A 15,724-nucleotide genomic window follows, 5' to 3' on the forward strand; every position below is an offset into this window, starting at 1 on the left:
ATAAACTCTGCTTTATATATACATCTACTCTATTAGTCCTGGCCCTCTAGAGAACTCTAATACAGCAAGCATCTCTTTCATTTCTAAAATTGTGACAATATTCAAAGTTCACTTCAGTCTAACAATTACATTTTCTGCTACTACTATCTATAGTCATGAGCTTAGACAAAAAAAGGCAGGAGAAATACTTGAGCAAAATATTTCAAATCACACATTTCAGTTTAACATAGAATATAATTTGGTGATATTTATCTTTGGAATTCTTTTTGAAATTGCCTTATGCATTTTGTTTTTTTTTCATTGTACTATACTCTTACTCTATAAATTGTCCCCTTTTCAACCTCTGATACATGTATAGAAATCCATCCACAGCTTCTGAACTACCTTTTAAAAATTTTTTTATTATAGCAAAATACACAAAACATATCTACCATTTTAACCTTTATGTTTTTAATTGTGGTAAAATACACATAAAATTTACCATCTTAACTATTTTTAAGTGTACAGTTTAGTGGCATTAAGTACATTCACACTGATATGCAAACATCACTATTACCCATCTCCAGGCCTCTTTTTATCATGCAAAACTGAAATTCTGTACCCATCAAACAATAACTTCCCATCCTTCCTCCCCCAAGTCCCTGGAAACCACCATTTTAATTTCTGTCTTTATGAATTTGACTACTCTAGATACATCATACATCATGTAAGTGTAATCATACAATATTTGTACAATAATTTTGTGAATAGCTTATTTCACTTAGAATAATGTTCATCCAGGGCTGAGCACAGTGGCTCATGCCTATAACACCAGGACTTTGGAAAGCTGAGGTGGGAGGATTGCTTGAGCCCAGGAGGTTGAGGCCGCAGTGAGCATCCCGCCACTGCACTCCAGCCTGGGAAACAGAGCAAGACCCTGTCTCAAAAAAAAAAAAGGGTTTATCATCCATGTTGCAACATGTGTCAGAACTTCCTTCTTAATGCTAAATAATATTCTATTGTATGTATATACATTTTGCATATCCATTCACCTGTTAATGAATATTTGGTTTACTTCTACCTCTTGGCTATTGTGAATAATACTGCTATGAACATGGGTATACGAGTATCTGTTAGAGTCCCTACTTTTAATTATTTTGGGTATCTTAGAAGTGGAACTGCTGGATCATACGGTAATTCTATGTTTAACTTTTTGAGGAGCCATCATATTGTTTTCCACAGCAGCTACACCACTTTACATTCTCATCAGCAATGCATAAAGGTTGTATGCTATTCAGGACTTTTATATATTAAAATATTTTATTAACCATTGTTAAATAGTACATGATATTTCAAAAACACAATGAGATGATCATCTGGAACACCTCCATGCGAATACAACTATCATTTGTAAAATTCTAAGTTTTCTCATTTGTATATTTTCATAGAATTTTAAGTTTATATATTTTTTATTTTCTTCATATTATATATCTAAGCATTTTCCATGGAATTACAAAGCTATTGCAATTATCATCCTAATGTTTATGTTATAGTCAACCAAGGGGAAATACTATAATTTTCTTAATCATTGAACATTCAAGTTGCTTCCAATTTTCCAGTATTAGAAATACGCAATAATTACATATGTACATAAATCTTTACTTCTTTTGAATCCTTTGCACAGAAAACTATTAATCAGTTAAAAGTATGCACATTTTTAGAGTTGCTAATATGATTAAATTTATTTTCAAAGTGATCATATGGATTTGTATTACCTCAGCACTCTCACCAGTGGGGCCCATAACAAGAGGTACTGGTACTCTTTCATCACTAGTCCTCTAACAAATTGTCTATCATCTATAAATGCTCACTAATTGAGTTCATGAGTGAATAAATGAGAATGCCATTTTACTGAATCCTCACTATCACTGAATCTTATTTTGTTTGCTAGTTTAAGACAGCTGGTACATTTTAGGCTATTTTAAAACTGTTTAAAATAATTAAAAACTTGGCCTTTGAATCAGAAGGTCCATAAAAAATGAATCTCCTTGCCAGCATAAAGGTCTTTCTTGGTATTTAAACATTTTTCTGTACATTGCCAAGTGTAATGTAATTTCATTCTATTATAATTTTTCTTTCTAAACACAAAAATATTATTATGGGAGCACTTTCCTAACTTGCCAGGTTTTGCCATATCAGGTAACTATAACCTCTATTTAGCATTTGGTATAAGAAAATGAAATTGTATCAGCCATACTCAACTCATCATAACTGAAACGCAATTGGTTCTAAATTTTTCTTATTTTGTTCATTTCTTTTTATTGTGAATTTTCTACCCATTAAGATGAAAGCTCTTTGAAGTTAAATCTTTCTTTTTCATCTCTATCTGCCAAATTGATTAGCACAAAATTTGGCACATAGTAGGCATCAATAAATATTTCAGGCATATTTACTATGCTCTACAGTTGATTTTTTTTTTATCTAATTGAGAATAATTTTCAAGAACCATGATAAAAATAAATCATATATGCATTAAATACATATTACAAGGATTTCTTTATGTTAAGGTAAAAGAATAAAATTAGCAGATAAAAAGGAAGACTTAAACTATCCTGGTAGTCAATGTAGTATTCAATTCTTTACAGATTGTAAATTATAATGGTAATGGTACTAGAATTATCAAATTTTCCCCAAAGCAATCTTCAAGGCTAATCAACATAGACAATCACTCTTTTCATTTCTATAGCAATAAGAAAATTTTAAGCAATATCTTTTGATTGGAGTTGTCTTGAAAATTGCTTAGTTGGGAGGCCTTATTTTAAAATGCAACAAGCCTGAAATATTAAATGTAATTTGCCGTGCAGCCTAGAGAAACAACGAAGCATTTGGTACATTTTTCCTAATTGTTTCTGATTGCTGCCTGGGTAGCTCCAGCACTTCATGTTCAAAATCACCTTTGAGGGCTTCAACATCTTTGACTACTACTTTTAATCAAAAAGAGGCTAAGTATAAAATAATTTGACTATTACATGGCAGAAATCCTCATAATAACTGCCTTTAACATTTTTATTCAACTGACCTTAAAGAAAGAGCCCTCAGAAGGTAAACTGTTGGTACTTAATGAATACTGATTAACGTGACACATTACTGGATGCTAATATTCACAGAAATCACTGTCCCAAGAAAAGTGGTCAATACTGAAGTAAAGAGAGTTAGTTTTCTAATGATAATCACGTTTTGTTTAGCTCTGCTTAGCATAAAGCTCACTCTTATGTTTGTTATTTAAAAAATTTACGCATTTTAAAAAATGTATTTGCATAAAAAATAAAATTGTATAGACTATATTTCCACCAATAGCATGATAAAACTAACAGAAAAATAATATAGAAGTAGAAATATACAGTTATAAGAAAATTTAGAGACAGCCCGATCCTTAATATTACTGAGGAGAAAACGGAAACCTAGAGATTGACTTGCCCAACATAAAATTATCAAGTTTCTTGCAGAGCTTAAATGGTAATTCAGATCTCATTATTTCTTGTTAAATATGTTTTCCATCACCTTATGAACAGCATTATCTTTTTATTTCACACTAAGAACACTGTTTTCTTAATCAGTTACTGAGTTCTGCTTTGATGAGGAATGAGGAAAATAACTGGTCTAGTAAATGGAGATCTTGCAAAGAGGACAACATATTTCAGAGTGTTCTCAGGTAGGGCTGCTTTTGCTTCTGAAAGGAAGGAATCATTCCATTGTCTTTGGAAGGAGGCATCAGTGGATGCAGTATTTGGGATATAATCAAAAGGAGGGGAAACGGGCTTCAGGCCCTCCTGGTTCTTAAAGATTGTTTACTGACTCATAAAGCAAATACTATTCATTCTGTGCATCAGGAGAAACGGAATAAAAATTCTAGAAGAGTCCACACTATATTCAGGTTAGTACTTTTAAGATGTACTATATTTTTAAAGAATCTGTACATTGGGGAAAGAAGGCAAACATAAATAAAGGAAGTCTTCTCATAAGAGTAAATATAACTTTTAGGTTTTCACAGCCTACTGTTATAGCCCAAAGTACATTTGGGAATATGAATGATACAGAAACAAGTTGCCCAGGGATAATGAATTGTGCAATTCAGGGTGTATGTTTCTACACGAATTTGACCACTCAGAATAAAAAAACTGTCACTGAATTTTTGCAGTACATAGTATGAGTAACTTTTTTGGTTTTGTTAGCTGTATTAGGCAGGGCATACATGCTCTTAAAGCTTGCCTCTAAAATTTTATTATTTTCATTATGATGCCAGGAGAAAAATTATCAGGGAAAAAATTCACAGGGAAAATAATGCATAGGCTAGTTTTATGTAAAAGCCACAAATAAAAACAATCCATTGTTTCTTACTACATGGTTATCTCTACAAGTATATGCATCTTTTTTGTGCATACTGCTCTTTAAAGGTGTATGAATTTTCTACCAATTACAAAGTCTTGTAGGAGTAAAACTGCTATGTAATAAAAACATGAATCAGATATTTGGCTTGGGATTCATAGATAACGGAATTTTTAAAATTCCATGGGATTGATAATTATTCTAATATTTATTTCTAAATATTGGTTTTAATTTAAACTAAGAGTCTAAAACACAGCCTTGGTAAAATGAAAATATTTTAAAGTACCAGCATAAATGTTATTAAAATCATTACACTTTATAACTATACTGTTAAAAACAAACAACATCTAAAAATTTCCCACAGTAATACTTAGTCATTGCTGATTCAACAAAATACAGCGTATTTTATTTTGCATGTTATATATAACATATACTTTACATATGTACAAATTTTTGTATACATACATATCTGTATATATACACTAATATATTTTTACACATATGCTAAAATTTATATTTTACATACATTTGAAAAAATCAAATAAGCTTCAGAATGTATACATAAATTTAGTAAATGTTCTCATTTACTATATAAAATGAACTAATTTTAAAGATTTCAAAAGATGACCTATTAATCTAATACTGCAGTGGTCTAGTATCCCACTGTCTGATTATCAAAGCTCAAAATTTACCAATATGCCAAATAAATCACAGTAATTTTCAACTGTAATACAACTCTAAAAAACAATATGGCACTTCTCTTCCTATGAAAGCATCAACACTTTAATTTCTTTATTCAGAAAAACAACAATTTTTCCAAATATATTCTGGATAAAGGTACTATTATACAAACAAAAATCCACTACACCTCTACACTGGTTATACAGTGGCTAAATCACTTAATGGCTTGGTGAGTTTTTTGGAGGGTAGGAGTATTGCAGCCAATTTAATGTTTTTGTTTTTAATTTTTTTATTATTTAAAGATTATAAAATAATATATATTATTTTAAAAATGTATTAACAGCACAAAAGAGTATAAGGTAAAAAGCGAAAGTTCCCCTTCCGGTCAAATCCCATTTAATCTCTTGAGGTTAAGGTCTGTTGTTTCTTATGTGTCTTTCAGAAATATGCATATATAAAACATGCTCATGCTTACATCCAGTTTAACATAAAATCATACCATGCAAATCATAATTTTTAATTGTTTTAATTAACATAAGTTGGACATCTTTGCATAGATGTACATGCTGATATATCTCCTTTTCATATAATCTATTTAACCAGTCCCCTATTGAAGACTGTTTTGTGCTTTTTTGATATTACAAATTTTCTAGTACAAACACCTGTAATAGCAAAAACACAAAACAGTCTTCAATAAGGAATAGGTTCAATAAACTTAAATGAAATTCTGTGTCAAGGGGAACTCCATTTTAAATTTTGTTAAACACAGCCAAGCTGTTTCAAAAATGTTCCTCTAATCTACCATCCTACCAAAACTGGTTTTTGTTATTTTATGCATAAACTGTATTTGCTAAATGTAGTTTCATTTCCCATAAATAATTATTTAATATGAGTAACCTCTAGTTTTTGTGTTTTTAAATATATTAACCTAAAGAGAGCATCACAGTGTAAACTGCAGGAAGTAATTGTAACAAATGTGGACTTTTCCACTCAACAGTATAATGAGGCTGGAAAGATTGCAAGGGGGTCAACAGGCTTTCCTCCAACATTAGGCAAATTACACCTAACTTTTCCCCCCTACTCTTATGTAATCACAACTTTCCTACCCAGTAGAAATTCTCTCAGTTAACTTGCACATGGCACTTCCATTTATATATTCATTCTAAAGGAAAGTGAAGATAATATTCACAAAATTCTAAATGGTTAGTACATTTATAAACAGAAACTTGGCAGGCAAATGCCAGGAAAGGGGCATCTACTTGAGGTTGCTAACTTCAGTTATAGCTTTAGAAATTAATAAGGCATCATATCATTGGTCACTGTCAGTAGGTTAACTGATGCTCCAATCTAGTGTGAAATGCTGGGAGAAAGACTATGAAATCTCCATCATCAACTGTCAATAATGTTTGCAAAAATAAAGGAGAATCATTGTACTTAATTCAGATGTGTGTAATTTAATTTTTGTAGAATCAAATTGTTAAGTACGCCTGTGGATGGTGTATGGCAGACACACCAGACAACAAAACGTAAGCATATCCTGAGAATGACCCTGTATGGCAGACACACCTCATTGTAGGTTCAGTCTTCCCAGCATGGCCAGCCCAGAGACTCATCCTTATCTATGAGAACATCTGAGCCCCATCCCATCCTGTGGGACGTGGGCCATACAGGAGATTGAGGCTCTTTGTTTTGGGTTAAATGAAGGTTGCCAGATGGAGGTTGCTAGGGGGAGGGTGTTAAGTGCAAACGCTATCTAAACTGCATGCTTTCTGCACGTGGTGGCACTCCTGTCCAGCCCACTGCCACTGTAGTGCTCTGTATGTAAGTTCCCTTCAATAAACCCTATATCTCATTTGCTGGCTCTGGGTCTCTATTTGGCCTCTTGAACCTGGTGCCATCCATACTGAAGTGAACGGGGTCTGGCATGACAGATGTTTACAGTTTTGTTACGATTAAAATTTGATCTTTCGGTGAAGTTAAAATTTTTACAAAATGTAACATAATTTAAAAAATTAAAGTCCAGCTTTTTAAATATTCCAATTTACTGATTTCCAGTCTAATAATTCTACTGTGTTCTTTCTTAAACACCTGTGTTTTTTTAAACAATTATCCAAAATAAGTTTCCAGTAGTTACAATGTTCCAAAATAATATCAACTGGAACACCTCTAAAATGAAGTCTCATCTGTGAAGTTATTGCTGTGGAATAACAGTGAAATTTAAGAGCTATACAAGAAAACTAAAAATTCTTTATCACAACCAAAATTTGAAACTATTGTTTTATCATACACTCCCCATCAGTAATTACTGTAAATTTTTCAGAACTGGAATTTAAAAGAAATATATTGTATCTTAGAGTAAAGCTTGAGACCAACCAATGGCAAAGCTATGATTACATTATATATTGTTTATCTGATGGTTCTATTTATAAATGTTTATGGGATATGAAAGTTTCTATATTAAAGAAAGTTTCAATATGAAACACTGTAATTAACTATTGGGTACTTCCTGTCTTCAATATTCTCATAACTCATAACTTGCCCAACCCAAATCTCACAAACATGTTGAGACGCTCTAAAATTTCTACTCATCACATGCCCTTTCACATGATGTTTGATGCATATCATGATCTATTATACAGTGACTTTCAATAAGCCATATAAGTCAATCTTTTTATTTTATAATCCTTTTCTTCTTCAGTTTTCTTCTTGTCCCATTAAGATATAAACCTTGACATTCTTTTCCAATCTTATTACTTCAACAATCTTTTTAAAAAAAATTATTGAATATTCTACATCTTAACTTCTCTCCCAAGGTCAATATGTAATATAGGTCCAATTCTGTATTTCCAACCTGGCATAGGCACCTGAATAGCCCATCAGCCCCTTACACACAGGTCTCAAAATAGATTGATTATCTTTCTTCCCAAAGCTATTATTCCTCCTGTGTTTCTTTAAAGGCACCCAAACTGTGAGCCTGATTTTGCCTCCTCTTTGGCCCATACCTAGTGCTGCAGCTCTGCATTATTTTCAGAGACTTCTGGCCAGTGGGCTCTGGGAACAAGGCAGAGTGAGGGTTTATGGTGTGGGTTTTGTTTTTGTTTTACTTTTTAGCAAGAGAAGTTAACTTGGGTATGAACTGAAAACGGGCATTACCATTACACAATAACATGTATGTCACGATAATGCCTGGCTAAACATCTTCTCTGGCTGAAGCAGCAGTTCCAGATTTTTCACAATTTGTTTCATTTTATGTAAATCAGCAGGGTAGGAAAAAATATATGAATCTTGAAGACATACAGATACCGACTCAACTCCAGATGTCATCACTTATTTTACTTTTCTCAAGCTCAGATTCCTTACATTTGAAATAATAATAAGCTACCTCATAAGGTTAAGATTAAATGAGGTACACAAAGTACTGATTCTATGTATGCTCTAAGTATGTGTTGAATGAATTAAAGAATAAATGTTCCCCTACCTGGAATACCTCCTCTCCCAGCTAACTTTTTTTTTTTTTTTTTTTTTTTTGAGACAAGATCTCACTCTGTTGTCCAGGCTGGAGTGCAGTGGTGCAATTTCGGCTCACTGCAACAACCTCTTACCTCAGCCTCAGAGTAGCTGGGACCACAGGCGCACACAACCACACCCGGCTAATTTTTTGTATCTTTTGTAGAGACAGGGTTTCACCATGTTGCCTCAAACTCCTAGGCTCAAGCGATCCTCCTACCTCAGCCTCCCAAAGTGCTAGGATTGCAGGCAAGAGCCACCACGCCTGGCCCAGCTGTGCACTCACCCCTTAAAACTGGATTGCAACCATCCTTAATTTCCTCAGAATTATGTGTCCCACTTTGTTTCTGAAGCTCAGCGCATACCTGTTTATCACATACACTGTAATTACTAATGTCCTTGTTGTTCAAGTTATGTCCTTGATGTCCAAGTTATATTTTGGTAAATTCCTTAAGGATCATGTTTTATTTGACTTTATATCTGCAGCAATTAGTGTAGTTCCTGACAAATAGGAACCACTATTCCCTTCACTATTTCAATAAATGTTGAATGAATATTTTATACACAGCTAACCAAAGGGCTTGTACCATATGCCCTATTAATTTTATTCTAAGAAAGTGCGATGTTCAAATATATTTGAAAAACAGCAGATATTCCAACAATAAACATGTTAATTCTGGTTGGGTCATATGTAATGCCCATGAGAAGAACAAGCATAAATACAGCCTCTCTACATAAAGATAATAGCTCATCCTTACTAAGCACTTAAGCTGTGCCATTTACTCTGCTAAGCAATTTACAATTATTTGATTTAATCCAATGACATAACTCTCTGCGGGTTAAGTTCTATTATTTGCCTTATTTTACAAGATATGGGGAAACTGAGCACTAGAGAAATTACATAACCTCAAGATCACACAAGTAGTAAGCAGTGGTGCCAGGGTTTCAACCCAGACTTCCTGACTCTGGAGCCTCTACTCTTAATCACATGAAACAGACTTCTTGGCAGTAACTGGTGCTTCCAAGATGCTTAATGTGGTACTCTGACCCGCAATGAGTGAGCTTCAATGAGAAAAGCTATGGATGGACCAACAGCACGTTTTCCCATATTCTATCAAATCGTGAAGACACCAAACTATGAAAGGGTCTACCTGCAAATTAAGTCCTTTAAGACAAAGCGTATGTATATGCGGGGTTTTCTTCCACATGCTTTCAACACACTACACTTTTCCTCTGGACACAATATCTTAAAATTAAATAAATAAAGCTTTGGCTTTCTTTTAATATGAACACAGTAATTATTTTTCTATTACGACCTGAAAACCTAAATACTTAAATACAAAGTCATCATTTCCAAGACAGCCAAGAGCCAAGAATTAAAAAAAAAAAAAAATTAAAGCCGCATTTATAGTTTTGAGGAATGGAGATCCAAACAAAACAGTCCACAAGTCATCTTGGACTCTGAAGTGTGCAGAACTGCTAGGGTATCTACCCAATCACATGGGGGAATTACGGGTACCTTGATACCGACAAGTTAGCTTCGAAGTTCCCTTACACGAGCCTCTAAATCAGCTGAGACCAATCATTGTTAACGCTCTCCGGGGCCGTCTTGAGGACTCCCAGTTGGCAATCTGGAACGTGTCCAGAACTTGGTGGGGGGGGATCATATTTCGTGGAGAATGGGGGAAGTGAGCCCTGGGTATAGGGATAACTTTTTAACTAGCGTTAATTGGGGTCTTTGCGGCCAGGCTGTAAAGATTCCCGCCACACTAATAAGAATCAGCCATGGCCTTTTAATTGGAACGCCGGAACTCTGCCTTGTTTTATTAATATCTTAATAACACGTTTCTATGATGGACATGTTGGTTCCTTGTATTTTAAAACACAGCCACAAACTGAGGCGATAGCGATCACGTTATGCAGTCCCCAATCATCCATGCCGAACAGGCTGCATGAAGTATCACTCAAAAACATTCATTACCGTCGGTGTGTTGAGTGGTAACGGCCAGTGTGCGAATTCATTAATGGAAGTCGCGGGACCCCGAGCGGTTGGAGATCTGCCACACCCCTCTGCCTGCATTAACACAATCTGACCCGACCTCTGGTGAATTAATGCGCAAAATGGCGGTTGCACGTCTGTTTCCCCACCCCGGCGCACAATCCTGAGGAAGGACGTCACGTCACCAGGGCAACGACGCTCTTGCGTAAAGGCCCGGCCCAGGGGAACGTTCAGGGCGTCACGGCTTTACCCGCTGTTTCTTCTGCTAGGCCCAGTGCGAGACCAGAGCACGAGCGACTCCCGTCGTCCCCGGCCAGGCAGATGTTGCCCTAGTCCTGGCGCGAACGAAGCGCGCTATTTCCCTGCTTCCTCTAGGCCAAGCCTGCTTTACGGCAGGGTCCGCCTTGGGAGCGAGCACAGACCGGGGCAGCGAGGCCAGCCGGGCGCCGGCGATGTCCCCGAACGCGCACGCGCTCTGTTCAGCTCCGGGTGGCGGCCGCCGGAGTTGACGTTAGCCATGGAAACCGAGAACTGGCCCGGGCGGGGCCGCGGTCAGCTCGTTGTTCGGCCGCCGCAGCTTTTCTGCCTCCGCATTCGGGCAATAACCAACCTCCCGGCGGGAGCGCCCAGCCCGGGTTTACCTGCAAAAATGCGGTCCCCGGGATGCCTTCGCGTCTTCCCTTCCCTCGGGTGACTTGAGGTACGTTCGTTGTCCGACGTCCACCTCGGGACTTCTTCGGCGCCTTAATGTCCAAGCCTGTGCGGAGAGCCAAGTTGTTCTTGGGGCTTTCATTGCCACAAGAAACATATTTTTCGTTTTTCGTTGCAAAACCTTTAAGTGCAATTATTGCGCTTAATGAACTCAGTCATTAGAGATAGTAATTCAGTGTAATTTTAACTTTCCTTTGAAAGACTACTGTAGCCTGTTGAATTGTAGCATTTTGTTTCTAAGAGACTCGTACGAAATGGAATATGGCACACCCACCTGGAGCTGTGTCCCTTAGATAGAACTGTACTCTCTCGCCATATCTCCAACTAAACCTCTTTTGTCCGAATTGTTCAACTCATGGCCCCCGGAACGTGAAGCGCTCCTTCCCCACTGATCTCGACCTCTTTCCCCACAACCTCTTGTCTGTCCAGGACCAGAATTTACTCCAGTGAATCGGAAGTTGTTTTCCATGCCACTGAATTGGTTATCTGCTCTGTATCCATCATTTTTCACTTACTCATTTTTTACTATTTTTAGGTGTTTGTTTTCTTCATTAAATCATTCCTGCAGTTAGGGCAAAGACTGTCCTTCATGTTATTTGGTATCCACCGCCACTCACGCCGAATCCCCAAACCTTTAGCATAGCATCCAGTTCAGATGTTGCCTTTTCACGAATTTAACCGTTTGGAGCATCTGTTGGCTACTCCTAAATTTCCTACTTAAAGAGCTGCCTTCTAATTATTAACTGTTGTGGAAAATACCAATCAGGGAAACTTTTTCCTTTTTAAGAGCTTTATTGAGATGCAATTTACATTCAATGCAATTCACCCATTTACAGAATTGTGCAGCCCTGACCACAGTCAAGTTTGGAACATTTTCATCACCCCAAAAAGAAACCTTTTACCCTCAGCAGTCACCACCTGCCTCCCCCCATTATCCTTACCCCACCAGCCATAAGCAATTACTAATCTATTTTCTGTCCCCATAAATTTCCTTATTTTGGACATTTCACATAGATAGGATAATACAATATGTGGCCTTTTGTAACGGGCTTTCACTTAGTGTGTTTTCAAGGTTCAGCCATGTTGTAGAATGTATGAGTACGTCATTCCTTTTTATAGCCTAATTCCATTGTGTGGATATATCACATTTTATTCATTAATTGACGGACATTTGGGTTGTTTTCATTTTTTGGCTGTTAGTAATATTTCTTCTATGACTTTTGTGTACAGATTTTTGTGTAGACATACATGTTTTTATTTCTGTTGGGTGTATACCTGAGAGTAGAATTACTGGGTTATATGGTAACTCTATGTTTAGCCTTTTGAGGAACTGCTAGACTGTTTTCTAAAGGAGCTGTGTCATTTTACATAACCACCAGATATGTTTTAGGGTTCTGATTTCTCCACAGTCTCATCAATACTTATTATTGTCTGCCATTTTTATTTTAGCCAGTCAAGGGGGTTTGAAATGGTACCTCATTATGGTTTCAATTTGTGTTTTTCTAATGAGTAATGATGTTGAGTATCATTTTATATTTTCTGTGCTTATTAACCATTTGTATATCATCTTTGGAGAAATGTCTGTTCAGATCCTTTGCTTATTTTTTAAAGATTGGATTATTTGATTTCTCATTATTGAATTGTAAGAGTTCTTTATATAGTCTAGCTATAAGTCATATATATATATATGATTTGCACAAATTTTCTTCCGTCCTATAGGTTGTTTTCACTTTCATGATGGTGAGAACCTTGTTTTTTAAACACTTTCTCACTTGTCTTGTGAAAGGGTACTGGATACCAATCCCCTCATGCTGGCTTAGCTATCAAAAGCTTCCCATTTTTACACTTTGTAGATTCCTCTTGGACTCACTTTTCTCCAAAGAACCCTCTTCCCCCAAGTTATCCTTCCAGTTCTCTAGCTTCAAAACAAAATTCGCTTTCATTTGGCAGTTGTTAGTCCAAACTGCACCATTTTGTAAGCCCCCCAGCATTTTGCAGATCTTGGTCAAAGTGACACATTCCAGGGGAGTTTGGGCTGTGAGAACCATCCTGCCTAACCACCTGACCACAACACACAAGAACATCCTTATCATACCCTGCTGAACAAAGGCCCAACTGAAGGAACGTCCCTATCATACCCTACAACCGGAACAAAGGGCCAAACTACCTGATCGTAGGAACATCTTAATATCCTGCCAGGCAGCAAACCAGACAGCCAAGACCCCTCCTGCCCATACCTATAAGTCCCCAGCCTGTGAATGGCGGTGGGCTCTGGCATTAAGCTGCTCCCCCGACCTCTGAAGGTTTTTGCAATATACTTGTGTTGCTGTAGAGCCCCCCCCACCCCGATCTTTCTTTAACTCCCACCTTCCCTTTAGAAAAAAACTAACAGCAATAGCATGGTATGATTCAAAAACTCATTTTGCCACTAACTGACATTGTATCTTGGTTAAGTCACTTAATATCACTGGTTCTCAGGTATTTTTGTAAAATAAATTAATTTATTTCTAGTAATTCATGTGAGTAGCAGACTTCATTCACCCGATACTTGATTTTAAAAGAAAAGTTTTTCAACCCAGGGAATTTATAGTGGGTGTCAGTCGAGAAAAATAATGGGACAAGTCTCAATCATTTTAGGAGATTTATTTGCCAAAGTTAAGGACGTGCCCGGGAGATAAGTCTATGCCTTTCTTTGAAGATGATTTTGAGGTCTCCAAATTTAAAGGGGAAGGGGCAGGATGTTGAGAAGTACACAATTGTCATGTAAGAGGTGGGTAGGGGCAAATAGTCATTTATGCCTTTGACTCAGTGAATCTGCATTTTTTACGTAAGATGACAAACGGGGCAGAGGAAAGAATGAGGGGAATCTGCATTTTACATAAGATAACACACAAAATGGGGTAGTGGAACAATCAGATTTGCATTTATGTCTGGTGGGCCAGGGGTAACGGCACCTGTAAGCTATCAATTGACATTACCATGATGAAATTTTAGCTCACTGGGAATTTCCTTGTGGGCAAAATATGGGGGAGGTGTGTAGCTTTTCATCTTGTAGCCATCCTATTTAGAAACCAAAAGGGGGAGACAGGTTTGCATGACGCAGTTCCCAGGTTGATTTCTTCCCTTTGGCTAAATGAGTTTGGGGTCCCAAAATTTAATTTCCTTTCACATTTCCCTTCTTTTTTCTGTAAAATCTTTTGGAGAAAGCATTTTAAAAGGAATACGAGTTCCTGGCCTCAGGTTGGTTTTTCCTCCCTTTTTTGAGCTGCTTTCTTATTGCTAGGATGGTTTATTCCTAGAAGTTCAGGTCCCCAGTCTCTAGGAAGGCTCATTTCTAAGAGGTCTTGTCGCATGAAGATTAAAAAAAAAAAAAATAGAGGAAAGAAGTAAAAAAGGAAAGGAAAAAAAGAGAGAAAAAATATATAGGGACCTAGGCCAGATTTATAGCAAGAAAAGGAAATCACACCTGGAAGCTGGGTCAGGCTATATTACTGCCTTCTCAATTAGAGCAATTCTCTAGGGAATCATTACCCTAGCCCTTTCAGTTCATTGACATATTTGCAGGCACATAACCATAACAACACTGTAAGCAGAAACAGGACACAACACAAATTATTATTCCTAATATAAGCAATAAGCTTCTGCCACCAAGTTCCCCAGGATCCAAACCAACCACCCAACCGATTGATTAACGAGGGTTTTGGGTCTGACAGATGTTTGGGTTTTCTGGGTTTTCATATCAGTCATAAGTCAGATTATGTTCTTCAATTCATCTGGAATATAAACACAACATTCCATCTTTATGATGGCACAGGTCCTCCCTTGTGCTGCTGTGAGTCTATCTAAAGCCATACGGTTTTGCAGCACAGCTTTCCTCATAAGCATGACTTCCTTGTTTAGCAAGGAAATACTCATGCAGCTATCATTCAGGACCTTTTGGGTGTAATTCACTAGGGCCTCTATATGCCAATATAACATCTTCAATACCTATCTGTGGCACAAAGATTGAAGCTAAGTGGTCATACCATTAGAATATCAAATGTGTCCAACAAGACTGTAAATGAAAAAGGTTTGCTGGTTTTGGCAGGTCTGAATTACTCGTCCTTGTGCCCAAGCATAACGTAGGGAACATTGTCCTAACCACTCTGGAGGTAACCACGGCCATAAGTTAGTGCCACATAGCCAATATGTCCCATTTGGAGCTAGCCAATAAATAACTGGTCGTTGGCACCCAATGGGTGGCAAGCCATTCAGTGTCTTATAATATGATAGTGTGGTCACAGCGTTCTCCAGGTATCCACCCCATGCCTCTCGTACTGTTTGGACATAGGTCCTTGGTGTGATTTCTTTGCTCCCAACACAAAGCATTTTGGCTGAGTTGGCCAAATGAAGGGGTGAGCCAGATAAATCAATACCAATTTAAAAGGCCTGTGTAACAAATAATTATTCTTGATGCACTGT

General features: G+C 36.9%; 1 protein-coding gene and 1 long non-coding RNA gene across 2 annotated transcripts in view; one reads left to right on the top strand and one right to left on the bottom strand.

Moving 5' to 3' along the window:
• LOC134760083 (uncharacterized) overlaps positions 1 to 11,666 on the bottom strand; it is a 24,034-nt gene extending 12,368 nt beyond the window's left edge. Inside the window, exons 1-2 of the long non-coding RNA XR_010136981.1 lie at positions 11,538 to 11,666; positions 10,535 to 11,309 (exon numbers count right to left, since the gene is read on the bottom strand). This is a non-coding gene — a long non-coding RNA (uncharacterized LOC134760083). The remainder of the gene's footprint in view (positions 1 to 10,534; positions 11,310 to 11,537) is intronic.
• The window catches only part of PCNX4 (pecanex homolog 4), a 19,132-nt gene continuing 14,249 nt past the window's right edge, over positions 10,842 to 15,724 (top strand). Inside the window, 1 exon segment of the mRNA NM_001131304.1 lies at positions 10,842 to 11,252. The gene's annotated coding sequence lies outside the window, so the exon portion shown is untranslated.

Source organism: Pongo abelii, chromosome 15 (genome assembly GCF_028885655.2).
Source record: "Pongo abelii isolate AG06213 chromosome 15, NHGRI_mPonAbe1-v2.0_pri, whole genome shotgun sequence".
Taxonomy (NCBI): Eukaryota; Metazoa; Chordata; class Mammalia; order Primates; family Hominidae; genus Pongo; species Pongo abelii.